Below are 17,809 nucleotides of genomic sequence, written 5' to 3' on the forward strand. Positions count from 1 at the left end.
CCTGCCATGCCAGGAGGCCCACACACATGCCCTGATCTGAGCGGCCAAGTGGAGTCAAAGCTGGCGAACTGTGGGTTCCGGATAGGGGCTATCTGCTCCAGATGGAAGACAGCAGGAGAGAAGCCACGCCATTCAGGCTGGGGCAGCAGCGAGAAAGGGGCACCTGAAGATGGTGAGGAGAAAGAACGAATGAGAGGGGGGTCACATGCCCCCACCTCAGCACTACAAAAGCCAGATGACCAGCCAGGCAGTGAAACTCAGCCAAAACCGAGGGCTGTTTGGGACACACACCATCTCCGTTTCTGTGCCAGTCCTCAGTCATCTCTACTTCAGGACGTTCGAGATCCTGTCGCTGGCCGGAGTCAGGTGCACAAGGCAGCTCTGGGAGCTGTTGCTATGGGGATGACTGCAGACCGGGTAAGGGGGTCACTCAGGAAACAAGGCTCTTGAGTTACAAAAGCGAAGGGCAAATGCCCCAGGGCTCCGCCAGGGAGGGCCCAGGCTCTGCAGCATTCCCAGATCTTCCTTATCTCCATCCCTGTGGGTTTTTACCTTGCCCTGTGCTCACCCACTTAGGGTGCGTGCAGGAAAACCAGACAGGTGAGGCTCCGGGCAGGTGTGTGCTGGCCAGCGCCTCACCCTCCGGCCTCTGCCCCCATATTGACCCTCAGCCTCCGGAAAGGAAGCAAGACAGAATCTCAGCTGAGAACCTTGTCTGAAGTGTTGAAAACACAGAAGATCTTCAAGAATTCCCTCTCTGGTTCATGTGAAAAAGGTGTGCTTCATATGAAAACAGGCACAGGATGCTACATCACTCAGGACGGTCCTGGATGAAAAAGCTACATATCCTGCTAGCAAGTGCCACACAGGAACTCCTTCTTCTACGCCAAGGGGAACAATATCCACACAGCCAAGAGAGGAAAAAAGGTACCCTCTGTCTAAGGGCAGAAGAGATGTCTTCCTAAAGAACCAGCAGATGTATTTGTAACAGACACATCAAAAGGCTGATTCCCTCCATGTGCAAAGAACTCACAGAAATAAAGCCAGGTGATCTTGGTTGTTCTACAAAAGTAGTGTTCTCCACAGTTACACAGTGGGCTGAGTTAAGACCCGGGTCAAACTTTGCTGCTCGGTGCCAACTTTCTCAGACTGGGGATCACAGGCAGGCATCACCAGGTTTGGGCAAATTCAATGAGCTACGGATCTGAAGTGCTTGTTTTCCGTGAGTTATGAGTAGCGGTGATTATTAACACTTCTCGGTTAGAACCAGGTTGTAAGGTTAAAACCAAGGTGCTGCCTGGCACACGAAAGCGGGGCTGCTGGAGGGAGATGCAGAGGTCTGTGGACTCCGGGAGCCAGAGCGGAGCAGGAGGACTCCACGAGGGAGGGAGGAATACAGGCTCAGCCAGGCTGGCCCTCTCCCGCGGGAAGTGTGACTGAGCCACCAAAAGGACCAAGTGATGCTGTAAGAAGACTCTCATCTTCCAAGAGCCATCGTGCCGAGGCTGGCGTCCAGCACTTTCTGTGAGGGCACTTTCCGCTCAGGTCACGCTGCAAAGTCAGCTTTAGACAACTCAGGGCTGAGGAAACCCGTCAGCTCCAGACCCGGAACTTTGTGCCACTTTTCTTGCTGCCTCCAACGTGCATTACTGCTGCCCAAATTGACTCCATGAACCATTACCAGGTGAAAGTGGGTTTTAAACAGTGCACCTACTTTCACATCAAGGCTACAATTTAACCGAGTGTCTGAATAAAATTTTCCAGCCTGGCCTCTGTCTCACCCCTTATTTCTTCTCAACTCCAGTATGAATCTTGGACTTGTGGGGAATAAACTGTCTTTTCATCCTATGCTGTCAAGTGGACTTGAAGTTAAACTTTTGATAGAAAAGCAAAGAGAGAGAGTTGACATGAGTTGCTACTAGCCTCTAACTTGCCCTGTCCTTGAACTGCCCTCAGATGGACTCGAACTTAGCAACCTGTTTTGCTGGAAGCAACAGCTCAGAAGGCTGAAGCCCCGATGGCGCCGTGCAACCCTGAGTGGGGAAGGAACGCACGGCTGTCACGACAGGTCTGTGAGGTCTTCATTCTTCACTCGTGCCTCCCAGCATCACACGCCTGGCCTCCCGGGAACGGGCAGGAAGGTGCTGCTGAGATAACCAGGCTTTTCATCATTTGTCTAAGGAGAGCCATGGTTGAACTTCTCGCTAATCCTTCCCCACAAAGCTACAGAAGGGGCTCTTTCGTCATCCAACTGAGATTCTCACCAAGGAGCAAGGAGCCTTGTCTGAGCCGTGCAAAGGGGGATGAGGACACCTGCCCTCTGCCCAGGACCACCACCCCCTGGCAGCACCCGCGGGCTGGCAGAGCATCTGTCAGCACACCAGCTCCGGAGACGTCACAACCACCAAGAAACAAATACCACTCTCTGCCCCAACAGAAGTGCGCCGGCAGACGGCAGCACTGCTCCCGCCAGAAAGATGACTGCTTCAGACCAGGGCAGCCGGAGCCCCTGACCAATGCCCCGAGGTGGGGCGCCTGATGCAGATGTCAGCAGAGCACCCACCAGAAGCCCACCCTGCCCGCCCACGCCACTGCTCAGCACTGGCCTGATGGTCACTCATGACCCGAAGGGTCCAGCACCCTCTGCACCTTCAGTCTCAAAAACTGGCTTGACAGACCAGATGCAGACGGAGCTGGTGCTGTCCTCAGTGCCAACTCTGTGGCATTTCAAGGGGAGCAGACAGTACACAGGGTAACCCGGTCATGGAAAGCTGAGCTGCAGCACAGCCACACTTGCAGTTTGAGGATGGCATTTATGAATGTGTCACTGAAAAAACAACCAAAACTTTTACTTAAGATTTTAAACTACACCTTCTTCCAAAATTAATTTGAAGCATTTAAAATGCCCAGTATAATAAGACCATCTGAAATATAAGCTTTTAAAAATCCCCAAAGATAGAGGGGAAATTAAATACTCAAAAACTTTAGATTAATTAACAGGCTGTGACTGAGTCTAGTCTGCAGCTTCCTGGCAGCTAAGGCGCACAGAGGATGAGGCAAGCGTTACTGTCAAAGTTGGGATTTTAATATCTTGCCATTTCCTTTGCAACCAGTGGAGCACGTAAGAGTATTAAAATCACAAGGAACAACAACAGTGCTTAAAAATAAATAGGCATGTTCACACATCCAAAACCACAAACCAAACCAAAAACAAATGCACTATTCTTTCCACAGGAGGTCCTCCCGGGACTCAAGCCCTAACGAAACCTACAGACGACCACAAGAGACGGCCCACGGTGGCCACTACAAAAGGCCAAGGGCAAGCAGATCTCGATCATGGAAGTCCAGAAACAGATACCAATCACCCTAAAAATGGGCAACAAAAGAAAACAGAGGAATGTTTTCATCTAATCTAACCGCACTGCACAAATGAAGTACCACGGCGTACTTTGTGTACTTTTTTCATTTATAAAATTATTGAAGTAACTTCCTCCAATCCAGACTCTTCTGTCCTTCCTTTTCCCTTTTCTCTCCCTCAGGCGAGAGAGAGCTCTGTGTTTTCTTCCCACAAAAGACGCCATTGGGAGGCCTGGACTGAGCCGATCTTGCAGCCCAAACTGCCCTCTTCCATCTTCTTCCAAGGCCAGATGGGTTTCAAGTTTCAGAAGTGCTCAATTTCTGAATGCTAATCCCGAGCACAGACCCCTGCTTCCTAAGATCCGAATCACACGCATCAATATGCTAGGTGCAGTGGCTCACGCATATAACCTCAGCACTTTGGGAGGCTGAGGCAGGAAGTGCACTTGAGCCCAGGAGTTTGAGACCAGCCTAGGCAATGTAGTGAGACCCCATCTCTACAAAAAATGCAAAAATCAGCAAGGTGTGGTGGTGTGCACCTGTAGTCCCAACTACTGGGAAGGGTGAGGTGGGAGGATCGCTTGAGGCAGATGTCACAGTCAACTGTGATCATGCCACTGCACTCCAGCCTGGGTGACAGAGTGATACTCCATCTAAAAAAAAAAAGAAAAAAAGAAAAAGAAAAAAATGCATCAATATTTCTGTGGCAAAGACTGGGATAAATTTTTTATCACTTTATGTCCATTCATAAGGTTTTCATGACATTCATTTGCATTGAATTAAAAAAAAACTTTTTTGGGAACTCCTTGGTTTTTAAAAAAATACTTTCTGAATAAGACCTCAAAAGCACAGGCCACAAAAGCAAAAATAAGCAAACAGGATTATATATAACTTAAAAGCTTCTGCACAGCAAAGAAAACAAAGTGAAAAAACAACCTACAGAATAAAAGAATACATTTGCAAACTACTCACCAGACAGGGGATTAGTATTCAGGATATATAAGGAACTCAAACATCTCAACAGCAAAAAAACAAACAAAAAACTGATTTAAAAATGGGCAAATGATCCAAACAGACATTTCTCAAAAGACATAAATGGCCAGAAAATACATGAAAATTGCTCAACATCACAAATCATCAGAGAAGTGGAAGTCTTTTTTTTTTTTTTTCAAGTGAAAGCAAGATTATTAGGAAAGTAAAGAAATAAAAAATGGCTACTCCACAGGCAGAGCAGCAACAAAGACCGCTCAGCTGCTTATACTTATTGTTACTTGGGAGGTGGAAGTCAAAACCACAATGAGATATCACCTCACTCCAATTAAGATGACCATTATCAAAATGACAAAAAATATCAAATGCTGGTGAGGATACAGAGAAAGGGGGACTCTTACAGACTGCTGGTAGGAATGTAAACTAATACAGCCACCATGGAGAGCAGTACGAAGGCTCCTTAAAACACACACACCCTTGGGAAGCCGAAGCAGGCTGATCACAAGGTGAGGAGTTGGAGACCAGCCTGGCCTATATGGTGAAACCCCACCTCTATTAAAAAAACACAAAAAATAGCTGGGCATAGTGACACATGCCTGTAGTCCCAGCTACTCAGGAGGCTGAGGCAGGAGAATCGCTTGAACCGCGGAGGCGGAGGTTGCAGTGAGCCGAGATCGTGCCACTGTACTGCAGCCTGGGTGACAGAGTGAGACTGTCTCAAAAACAAAACAAAACAACCCTCCCCACCCCCACTGCCCCACCACATACACACACACATACCAAACTACGAACAGAACTACCATGTGATCCAACAGTCCCACTCCTGGGCGTTTATCCAAAGGAAAGGAAATCATCAGTGTACTGGAGAGACATCTGCACGCCTCTGTTTACTACGCCCGATTCACAATAGCCAAGATAGGAATCCACCCAGGAGGACAAGAGCAGATGAATGGATATGGAAGGTGTGGTACGTAACACCGAATAGGATTCAGCCACAACAGAGAATGAAACCCTATCATCTGCAACAAGACGGATGGAAGCACAGTACATTAAGTAAAGGGAAATAAGCCAGGAATAGAAAATTAAATACTACACGTTCTCACTCATATGTGGAAGCTAAAGAAAGTTGATTTCATAGAAGTACAAAGTATAACAGGGCATAGTGGAGGCTGGGAAGGGAGGGATGGGGAGAGATTTGTTAAAGGAAACAAAATCGCAGCTGGATGGGAGGAAGAAGTTCCAATGTTCTGTACCACGGCAGGATGACTATAACTAACAGTAATTTATTATTCAAATAGCTAGGAGGAAGATACCAAACATTTCCAAAGAAATGATACACGTTCCTGATCTAATATCCTGATCTGCTCACTACGCGTTATATGTATCGAAACATCACTATGTACCCTATGAGTTGTACAATTATGTGTTAATTAAAATAAAAAAGTTAAAAATACACTTTTTAGGAGTTTCAGATTTAAGAAAAACTGAGAAGTAGAGCTCCCACATTGCCCTACAATACAACCCAGTCTCAGAATGTGCGCAATCCAACATTAGTTAGAATTAGTGAGCCAACACTGAGATGATTTAAATCTATCCTTTACTCAGGCTTCCTCATTTCCCCCTAAAATCCCTTTCCTGTCCCAGGATCCTACCCAGGATTCCACATGACAATTGACCATCACGTCTCCTTGGGCTCCTATGGGCTGTGACAGTCTCTTAGAAATGTCCGTTTCGCTGACCTTGACGGTTTTGAGGGGACTGGTGAGGTGTTTCGTAGGCCACCCTTTGGTTGGGACTTGTCTAACATTGTTCATGGGTAGACACGGATCACAGGCATTTTGGAGAAAGGCCTCAGAGATGAGCACCCTTCCCATGGCATCACATCAAAGCCCCCTTGCTCATCACCGCTGACAGTGACTTCGCACTTAGCTGGGTCACGTGTGCAGGTTTTCCCCATCCCTTCCACATGCCCTCTCTGGAGGCATCGCTCTGCACAGCCCATGCTGGAGAGGAGAGGGTGTGTGCTCTCTTCTTGGCTTTTGAGATGTGAGACTGCTGGCCTCATGGAGGGCACAGCCTCCCACCTCTGGGTGACCAAGCCCATGCCCCAGGCCCAGTAGCTTGGGGATAGGCAGCCGTCTGACAGAGGAGGTCTAATGACCGTGGGGCTGCAGCATTCTCCTAGGTGGAATGAGCACAGAGAGCTGATCCATTTGCACAGAAGTGTGCACAGAGCAGAGAAGTAAGATGACAAGGGGACTCCTGAGGGTCTTCTGGGCTTTGCTTCCAGGCCCTCCCTGTCACTGGGCTGCACCTCCACCCCACCCTCCAGTTCCTCAGGCACCTCCTACCTCAATCTTCACTTGCTAAAATGGTCCAACTTGGTTTCCGTCACCGAAGTCTTGACTAACGTGGAGCAACTTTCCCTTTTTGAGTAAGACTAGAAAGACTTGAAAAACAATTCTAGATTTGATGTTTATGAGCATGTGTAAAAGTTTTTTCAAAATAATTTCAAAATTATAGTAACCTTGTAAGAATGAAAACAGTATAAAGAATACTTGTAACACCCAGGTTCATTGCTTGTTAATATTATGTTCCATCTGCTTTATAATTTGCACTGCCCACCCCATCTTACCCAATATGCACATACAGTTTTTTTCTGAACCATTTGAGGGTAAGTTAACTACATCAAGGCCCCTTTACTCCTAAGTATTTATAGGTGGATTTCCTGAGAATAGGGATATTATCTTACTTACTCACAGAACAGTTATCAGTTTCAATTATTTTAATATTGATTCAATATTTAATCTATAGCCTCTTTCCAATTCTTCCCATTACTCCAGTAACATCCCTACAGTTCCCACCTTGAGTGCAGGGCTCACCCTAGCATCAGGTTTTGTATTTTGTTGTCATTTCTTCAGCTTGCCTTAAATGGGAAGATTTCCAAAGTCTTTTTTGTCTTTATGACATTGACATTTTTGCCAACGTCATGTCTCTGCCTTTAAAAAATATTTAAAATTATTTAACTCAAAGTGGATCAATGACATAAATGTAAGAGATAAAACTGTAGATTGTTAAGGGAAAAGCCTCATGACATTGGATGTGTCAATTATTTCTTGGCTACGACACCAAAAGTATATGCAGAAAACAAAGAGGATAAACTGGACATCAAAATTAAAAGCTTCTGTTCATCAAAGGACACAATCAACAGAATCAGCAGAGTGAGAACGCAACCCAGGAAATGGGAGCAAGATTTGCAAATCACGTATCTGTTAAGAGGCTAATATCGAGAATATGTAAGGGACTCTTACAACTCAATACCCAAAAAAAACCCAAAAAACAAACCAAGCAAAAAAACCACTCCAGTTAAAAAGTGTGGAAAAACTTGAATAGACATTTCTCTAAAGAAGGTATACAAACAGCAGTTGAGCATGAGATGCTCAACAAGACCATCACTAGGAAAACGCACACCAAAGCCACAAGATAGCATCTCACACCCATTAGGGTGGCTACTCTCAAAAAAAAAATAGAAAACAGTGACTGTTGGTGAGCACATGGAGAAACCAGACCCATGTGCACTGCTGGTGGGAGAGTAAAACGATGCAGCGGCTGTGGAAAACAGTATGGCAGTTCCTCCAGAAATTAAAAATAGAACTATTGTATGGTTCAGCAATTCCACTTCTGAGTATATACCCAAAAGAACTGAGACCAGGTCTTCAGCAATATCTATAAACCATGTTCACAGCAGCATCAGTTACAACAGCCCAAAGGTGGAAGCAACCCAAGTGAACATCGGCAGACAACGGATGAGCCAAGTGTGGTGTATACGTACAAGGAAATATTATTCAATCTTAAAAAGGAAGGAGAATTTGACATGTGCTACAACATCGATGAACCTTAAGGACATGCTAAGTAACATCAGCCAGTCACAAAAAGACAAATACCATAGGACTGGACTTATATGAGGTACCTACCTAGGTAGTCTAATTCATTGACAAAGTAGAATGGCGGGTGCTAGGGGCTGAGGGAAGAGGGATGGAGAGTAGAGGTTTAATCAACACAATATTGAGTGTGTGGAGACACCGGAACCAGGTGCGGCCCTGAGCGTGTGGAGAAACCGGAATCAGAGGCAGTGGAAACCGGAACCAATCGCGGCACTGAGCGTGTGGAGAAACTGGAATCAGGAGCGGCCCTGAGCGTGTGGAGAAACTGGAATCAGGAGCGGCCCTGAGCGTGTGGAGAAACTGGAATCAGAGGCACAGCCCTGGGTGTGGAGAAACAGGAACCAGGAGCGGCCCTGAGTGTGTGGAGACACCAGTACGGAGGCACAGCCCTGAGCGTGTAGAGAAACAGGAACTAGGAGCGGCCCTGAGTGTGTGGAGAAACCGGAACCAGGAGCGGCCCTGAGTGTGTGGAGAAACTGGAACCCAGGCGCGGCCCTGAGCGTGTGGAGAAACCGGAACCAGGAGCGGCCCTGAGCGTGTGGAGAAACCGGAACCAGGAGCGGCCCTGAGCGTGTGGAGAAACCAGTACGGAGGCACAGCCCTGAGCGTGTGGAGAAACCGGAACCAGGAGCGGCCCTGAGCGTGTGGAGAAACTAGAACCAGGAGCGGCCCTGAGCGTGTGGAGAAACCGGAATCAAAGGCAGCCCTGAGCGTGTGGAGAAACCAAAACCAGTCGCTGCCCTGAGCGTGTGGAGAAACCGGAACCAGGTGCGGCCCTGAGTGTGTGGAGAAACCGGAACCAGGTGCGGCCCTGAGCGTGTGGAGAAACCGAAACCAGGAGGGACCTGAGCGTGTGGAGAAACTGGAACCCAGGCGCGGCCCTGAGCGTGTGGAGAAACCTGAATCAAAGGCTGCCCTGAGCGTGTGGAGAAACCGGAACCAGGAGCGGCCCTGAGCGTGTGGAGAAACCGCCAGTCGCGGCCCTGAGCGTGTGGAGAAACCGGAACCAGGCGCGGCCCTGAGCGTGTGGAGAAACCGGAACCAGGAGCGGCCCTGAGCGTGTGGAGAAACCGAAACCAGTCGCGGCCCTGAGCGTGTGGAGAAACCGGAACCAGGCGCGGCCCTGAGTGTGTGGAGAAACGAACCAGGAGGGCCCTGAGCATGTGGAGAAACCGGAACCAGGAGGGCCCTGAGCGTGTGGAGAAACCGGAATCAGGGAGGGCCCTGAGTGTGTGGAGAAACCGGAATCAGAGGCGGCCCTGAGCGTGTGGAGAAACCGGAATCAAGCGTGGCCCTGAGCCTTTGGAGAAACTGGAATCAGGAGCGGCCCTGAGCGTCTGGAGAAACGAATCAGAGGCGGCCCTGAGCGTGCAGAGAAACTGGAATGAGGAGCGGCCCTGAGCGTGTGGAGAAACGAATCAGAGGCGGCCCAACTTAGCATGTGGAGAAACCGGAACTCACCCTGAGCAGCCAGGCAACTCCTTCTCCACAGAAAGGACTTGAAAAGCATCTTTTTGTTTATTAAATCATAAGACATCTTTTGTTTATTAAACAGAAAAATAAGCTTTTCTGTTTATGTCAACAAAAGAACTATCAGTGTGTAGTCCCTAAACCCAATGAGAAGAGTGAGTTTCCAGCAGGAGGGTAGGCTCAGCAGCATCCACTGGCACTCAGCGTGGAACATTCGGGTGAGGTCGTAGGTGGCCTTGCTGGGTGCCACCAGGGAACTGTGGGGACATGGGGCTTTGTCTCTCATGAGCCAGCAGATGAACCCAGACCCTCTGAGGTGTTCAGCTGTTGGGGGAGAGGGCCATGTGGTGGCCACGGGTGAAAAGGGTCAAAGGAGGATTTTTGTTTTTAGACGGCATTTGTCACGTCATGTTTACATTCAGATAGATGACTTCGAAGATAAGGAAACACTGGCGATGTCAGAGGGAGGGGATGCTGGTCAGCCCCAGGACCTTGAGCAGACAGTAGAGGGCTGGGGTCTGGGGAAGGTGGAGGGGGTCAGGAGAAAAGGCAGCTGCAGGGGGTCATAGTGGGTGGGAGCTGCTCATTGCAGCTTAATTGCCTCATTTAGGAGATAAACTGAGGCCCTGAAAGGTTTAAAGTTACACTGATATGGCAAAGTGAAAGAAGAAATTAGAGAATGGGATGTAAAGACTAAAAATATTAATGAGTTTAAACATGGACACAGTCTTTCTGGGATACGGATGGTAATTCTAAAAAAGCAGAGACAAAAATATTTTGGCAGTAAGCCTGCCTCTTCCATCTCCTGAAAACATGCCTTAGAGGGGCAGGACCTGGGAGCCTGCCTCTGGGAACCGTGTCCTCACCCGCTTGCGGGGTGGCCACGGTGCTCCGTGACTGCTCTCCTTCCACACACACCTGGCCAGGGGATTTTTGGAGAGTGGGGAGCAAGAGAAGTGGGAGCTGCAAACCAGGCACCAGGAGGACGACAAAGCCTCGCAGGACATTGTGTCCAAATACCACAAGTGACATAGTGTGAATGTGAATTCTTTATTTTTCATTCAGTTTTCCCCACTGGTTTGTCATCTGTTTTCAAGTAGACTGCAAGTTCTGTTTAAGGAATCATGAAAGCCCTACTGTCCCTTACCCGATGATCATCTCAAGTTGGGCAAGACGATGGATTAGGAGGCTGTTCATGCCTGAAGACAGCCAGAGCAGAAAGAAAGGAAAAAAATATAAACTAATAAGAAAAAGGCATTTGCATGAGTACATACACATAATCGTATATCCATGTAAAGGTATAACTATATCAGATAATTGTACTGAGACAGCTGGCCAGCATTGTCCCAAGCACCTGACACACACCAAGAATCCTCCTAATGACTCTAGGAGTGGTACTGCTTCTGCCATTTCACAGGCAGAGAAAGTAAAATACAGGAAGGCAACGTATGCAGGATCACATGGCCAGAAAGTGATAGATCTGAGGCCAGACAATGGGTCCTGAGCCGAATCCAAGCACCTGTTAAATTCACTGCAGCCAGACAAACCACCCTAAGGGCTCAGCTATGGTACCCAAGGGACGGGGACCTGTATACTCAGGGATGGGGTAGCCTCCTATGCTCCTATGCTGTATGGTACGGCCAAGTGCTCCCAGGCTGCCCACCTGGACAGCAGGTGACTATACACAATTGCAATACAACAGTATTTGTGTATCTAAACACAGAAAAGGCACAGTAAAACATGCTGTCAAAAGATAAAAAATGGCTCACCCATATAGGAAACTTACCCATAAACAGAGCTTTTAGAACTGGAAGCTGCTCTGGGTGAGTGAGTGGTAAGTGCACACAAAGGGCTACGACATCACCATACGTAGCTGTAGACTTCGTAAACACTGTACTTGTAAGCTAAGACATCACCTCACACAGCTGTAGATTTGTAAACACCATACCCATGGGCTAAGACAACACCACACACGACTCACGACTGTAGATTCTTAAACACTGTACTCGTAAGCTAAGACATTACTGCATGTGGCTGTAGACTTCGTAAACACCATACTTGTGAGCTAAGACAACACCACACGCAGCTGTAGATTTGTAAACACCGTACTTGTAAGCAGACATCACCGCACACAGCTGTAGACTTCGTAAACACTGTACTCGTGAGCTAAGACATCACCGCACGTGGCTGTAGATTCTTAACACTGTACTCGTAAGCTAAGACATCACCCACATGTGGCTATAGACTTCGTAAAGACTACTTGTGAGCTAAGACATCACCGCACGCGGCTGTAGATTCATAAACACTGCACTCGTGAGCTAAGACATCACTGCATGTGGCTGTAGATTCGTAAACACTGTACTCATAAGCTACACTAAATCTGTAAGAAAATTCCTTTGTTAAATAAATTAATCTCCATTTACTGTAACTTTCTATGTTGTAAATTCCTTAAAGCTTTTTGACTCACTTATAAAAACAGAGTAAAACATATTGTACAGCTGTACGAAAATAATTTATCCTTATATCATTTTCTATTAAAAGTTTTTGACTTTTTAAACTTTGTTAAAAACTAATACACAGACACACATTAATCTGGGCCTCCACAGGGTCAGGATCACCGAAATCATTGCCTTCCACCTCCACATCTTGTCCCACTGGAAGGTCTTTAGGGCAATGACATGCACAGAGCTGTCATCTGTGTGAACAATGCTTTCTGCTGGATTCCTCCTGAAGGACGTGCTGAGGCTGTCTTACAGTTAACTTTTTTATTGTAAGCAGAGAGAATATACTCTAAGATAACGACATTAAAGGTAAGTACATAAACTGGTTACACAGGTATCTTATCACAATCCAGTATTATGCATCTACTGTGTATGATCCTACATGCTATACGTTCATACAACTGGCAGCACAGGTTTACGCTAGCATAGCCACAAACAGGTGACATATTGCATTATGATGGCCACAACATCAATAGACTCCATTTTCACAGGAATTTTTCAGCTTCATTACAGTCTTATGGAACCACTGTCATTTAGGGAACACTGTCTTGGAGACCACTGTGGTCTGTCATTGACAGAAACGGCACTACACAGCACATAACTAATTCAGTAAAGGTGCAGGAGCTCCACTGAGAGCCCAACTCTCAGTCTGCTAAGACCACAGGCCATGATGAGTGGACTAAAGACCACCTGGAGAACTGTGGCCCCCTCCCAGCAAATCCTTCTCATGTACACATGTATGCACACGAATGCACACACTTCCACATGCATGCACACGTGTGCATACTTTTAACACAACTCCACATACAAAATACAAGGCAATACTAAGACTCAATGTGCATGTGCACATGCACATACACGCAACACAAATACATAGCCCACACATCAGCACAAACTCATCCGCATGCACACATGTACACATGCAACATACTTGCACACACATAAAACACTCGGTACACTACACTCACACATGCAGACTCACACTAGAACACACATGCACATGGGAGTGCCCTTGCATTCTTGCAAACTCTCATACACTTGTACCACACACAGGCACCCACCCATGCAACACACACATGCATACTCATACTTGCATGTACTCATGTTTGCACAAATATATGCTGCATATTTGTATGCACACACACACGTGCAAAGTCATAAATGTGTACACATTTGAAACAGTCACACATTTGTAACATACTTGCAACACACTCATGACACACACATGCACGTGTCTACACTTGCAGCACACACTACACTCGTGCACATGCACGTGCAGTTGAAACATGCAATATTGGACACACATGCACACTTGTAACACACAACAGCATATATACACACTTGTACAAACTCATACTGTCATGCATATATGCACTTGTACTCATATCACTCACCCACACAACACATGACACAGGCAAGCTTGCATATGCACAAACTCATTCACATGTGCAGACACTATTCACATACTTGCAACACACACATGCACGTATTCACAGCACACTCACATGCACTGAAACACACACACACACAAGGACCTGACCGAGTGAAAGGCTCTTGTTAAGCTATTTGTCTTTATCTCTATCTTCACTCCCTCCATTCTGCTTGTAAGTCTCAAGTTTATTGATGCACTTTTATTCTGCGCCCCCTGCTCTCAGGATCTTGATACTTGGACTAACACTGAGCAGGAATTAATTTAGTATCTGTGCTTTTCTGGTAATACACTTTAATTATGACTTCAGGTTCCAAGCCCTGAGGAAGCTAAGAAAGTTTTCATCCTAGGACTTTACACCAATGTAATGTTCTTAAGATATAAAAAATTGCTGAAACTGTTTCTTTTTCTTTTGAGACAAGGTCTTGCTCCATTGCCCAGGCTGGAGTGCAGCGGTGTGATCACAGCTCACTGTAGCCTCTAACTCTTAGGCTCAAGCACTCATCCCACCTCAGCTTTTTGAGTAGCTAGGACTGTAGGCCCATGCCACCACACCTAGCTCATTTTTGAAAAATGTAGAGATGGAGTCTTGCTATGTTGCCCAGGCTGCTCTCAAAACTCTTGGGCTCCAGTGATTCTCCTGCCTTGGCCTCCCAAAGCACTGGGATTACAGGTGTGAGCCTGTTCCCCAGCCTTAAAAACCCCATCTTCAAACGCAGACAAATATATATATATATTTCCTATCTAAAGTCTGAAAAACTAAAGTGTTCATGGAAAGACCAAATTGGAAGTCATTGAGAGACGTATGAATTCATTTTAAATGAATTACACTGTAAAAGTATTTTTAAAGTGAACAATCACTTTCAAATAGTATTAACACAATTTCATCATTTCCTTCCTGCACATGTGGGACTGTAATCTGTTCCAGAAGCAGGGAGAGTGCGTCTCCTCACTCTGTGATGCAGAAATGCTCTCCATGGTGACCTGTCACAGATGCAGGCAGGTCCCACCCACCATGGCTCCAAGAATAAAAAGGGCATCAGAAACAGAGGCAGAAAACCAAGTAGAAATGGCTAATACACCTGTTTAACCACTGACTTCCACAATGGTCGTCTTCCTCTGTAGGCCGTCTTTCTTGTGCGCGTGCACATTCATATTCTCTCTCAAGGAAATTGCATGTGCATACCAATAAGCTAACCTTCTCCAGAGTAATTAGACGATACATGAGCAGGTGCCTTGGAGCTCCCGAGGGAGTGTGCCATTAAAGCAACAGGAACAGTAATTAATCCTGTGACAGACCCTAATGCAGATCAAGTGAGAAAACCACCACCCCATTTTTATAGGAAGAGTAACAACAAAGAAAAGGGTCAATGCTTTCAGTGGCTCTCATTTCACTGCCTCCCGACTGCTGGCCTTGGACTGTCGACTTTCTCACCCTCTGTGGTCAGCAGCCCTAGGCCAGTGGAGCAGAAGAGGTGAGTCCTCTGTCATCATCCAGCTGCTGGAGCTCACCGTGACAGCATCCGCCCCAGTCCAGCTCTTCACAGCATTCCTTTACTTTGTCCTCACAGGTGCCCGGGAAGCCTGGTTTTACTGCACCTGTTCTGAGCGCCTCCCCCGCACTCCCCGAGCTCCTGCTGAAATGTGATCCCCAGGGTTGGAGGTGGGGCCTAATGGGAGGAGTCAGAGTCATGGGGGCAGATCCTCATAATAGATGCAGGCCCTCCCTGAGGGTGAGCAGGTTCTTGCTCTACAGCTCCCAGGAGAGCCGGTGGCTAAAGACAGTCTGTCCCCTCCTCCTACCATGGATCTCTTCACTTGCAGCTCCTCTTTCCCTCCACCATGAGTGAAGCTCCCTGAAACCTGACCAGAGGCAGATGCAGGCACCACACTTTCTGTACAGCCTGCAGAACCCTGTGCCAAAACACTTCTTTTCTTTATAAATCACCCAGTCTCAGGTGTTCCTTTATAGAAACGGAAACAGACTAAGGCAAGAGGGAAACAGGTTACAGAGCGTAATACCTCGTTCCCAGAGGAGCTGACTTCTTACCTGTGTGACCCAGAGCCCCCTCTGCCAGTGGCTGCAGCATGAGGTGTGTTACATGCTGGTAAAGGTCGAAAGTGATGCTGGAGATTAAAGCTGGATGTATTTTTACTTCGGAATGTTTAAGGGAGGTTTAAGGAAGGAGAGGGCTTTGGAGCTGAGCTTGGAGGACTGGAGGAAAGGCCCCTGGGGCCAGACTCCTTGCAGGTGGGCTGGGGGTTGCGGACTGTGAGTAGGTGGTGGGGGCATCAGAGAGCAAGGCTGGGACGCCACTGAGGTTCTCCGCACTGAGGGTAAGGGAGAAGGGGCCCAGCCAGACGGAGGGGGCCACAGACAGACCCAGTCAGAAAGGTCAGAGAGAGAACATCATGGAGAAAAAAACTGAAAGGAATGAGAAGAGTGAGAGCAGCCCCAGGACCTGGCAGGGAAGGGCAGCGTCTCCCACCCCAGGGCATGGAAGGAAGAGTGGCACACGGTCCATCTAGAGAGCAGCAGGGAGGGTTCAGGGGTGCCTGGGCAGGGCCCAGTGAAAGGAAGTTGCTCTGCAATGTAGAGCCAGACTCTGCTTTTCTCCTTTCATGTAAAATGCTGAGGATGGGGGTCGGGTCTGAGTCTCATGAAGATGTCTGGCGCCCGAGGAGCTGCACTCGGCACTGCTCAAAGGTCAGAGCCTAGGCCAGCGAGCAGCAAGAGTCGGCGGCGTGGGTGCCAACCAGACCCACGCAGTGGTGTGTGGGAAAGTGAACTGCACCGCAAGCTCCTGTTCCCTACGTGCTCTCACTTCCATTTCAGACGCTTTCCAAAGCAGCTAGCAGCCCAGTCAGGGAAAAGGTTACTCTTTGAGGGCCAGGCCACAGACAGAACTGCATACATGCGTTATTTGATGAGATATTGCTCACTTCTTCAGGAAGTCATACAATTACGAGATATTTTCCAAAGAATTCTTATGGGGAGTTAAGTAGACATGCTTTAAAGCCCAGAAGTGGTTATTTAGAAAATCGTATGCCCAGAAACAAGTTATCTAATCTAAAACTACATTTCTGATTTTTCTAAGTGTTCCAGACTGAACTTTGTCCCTGGCAGCTGGTGGCCTTGGGGGCAGGCGTTGCCTCTGGTCCTCAGAATGCAGGGCCTCCCGAGGGCTCCTAGGTGGCCACCGCTCTTCTGTGATTTCATAACTGTGCAGCCAGTGGTTCTGTTGACCGGAGGGCCTGACGGAAGAGCCACAGGGCCAGGCATGCATCTACGAGTATGAACCGTCAGGGCGGTTGTGAATCGTGGCCCTGGCACGTGAGCTCTCAGCCACTGGTCAGGGCAGGCATGGCACCTGGCCCTGGCATGCGAGCTCTCAGCCACTGGCTGTCGGGACATCCCTGGCATCCCCCCACCAAATGCCAGCTGAGCCACTGCCCAAATTGTGCTGATCCTAAATGCCTCCAGGCACGCCAGACACCCCGAGGCACAGGCACACACAGCAACATGTCACGGAGCAGCTGCTGACGGCGGTAAGGGAAGACACCTAAGTGTCCCACACACTTCACCTAAGCAACAATGAACGGGCACCTCCACAGTCACCAAGAGGAAAGTGATCTGTTTCAATGGGTGAAGTCTGCAGTAAAAATCACGCCTTCTTTCCTCCCTCTTTGGAGTCTTAGTGGGTCCTCCCTGGTGGGCAGAGATTCCTCTGAAGGGCTTCTCACCCTGCTCAACCCCATCCCTGCCTTCTGGAGTCCTCACACACTCACCAAGAACTCCACTTTTCTTCTCAGGGGGCACTTAGGAGGCCACATAGAGAAGGTAACCTGAACCCTACCCCCTATTTTAAGCGCCTTCACAAAACATCATGTAAATAAATGTGGGCAGGATGCTGACATTCTACGAGGGGGGCAAAATGGTGCCTCAAATAGGAAGGAAAAGAACCAAGTGCCTGCCTGCCTTCCGGTGAGACGGTCAGATAAAGCGGCTCTGGCCACACTCCTGCTGTCACACCGGCCACTGCCATCCTGCAACAGAGTTTCTTTCTTTCTCTTTTTTTTTTTTTTACAGGCCATTATGTGTGATAAATATAGATGCA

General features: G+C 47.8%; 1 protein-coding gene across 1 annotated transcript in view; it reads right to left on the reverse strand.

Moving 5' to 3' along the window:
* Window positions 1–17,809, reverse strand: part of DIP2C (DIP2 disco-interacting protein 2 homolog C (Drosophila)) — a 263,569-nt gene that overhangs the window by 15,964 nt on the left and 229,796 nt on the right. The gene's annotated exons all lie outside the window — the stretch shown is intronic.

Source organism: Colobus angolensis, unplaced genomic scaffold (assembly GCF_000951035.1).
Source record: "Colobus angolensis palliatus isolate OR3802 unplaced genomic scaffold, Cang.pa_1.0 Scaffold209, whole genome shotgun sequence".
NCBI lineage: Eukaryota > Metazoa > Chordata > Mammalia > Primates > Cercopithecidae > Colobus > Colobus angolensis.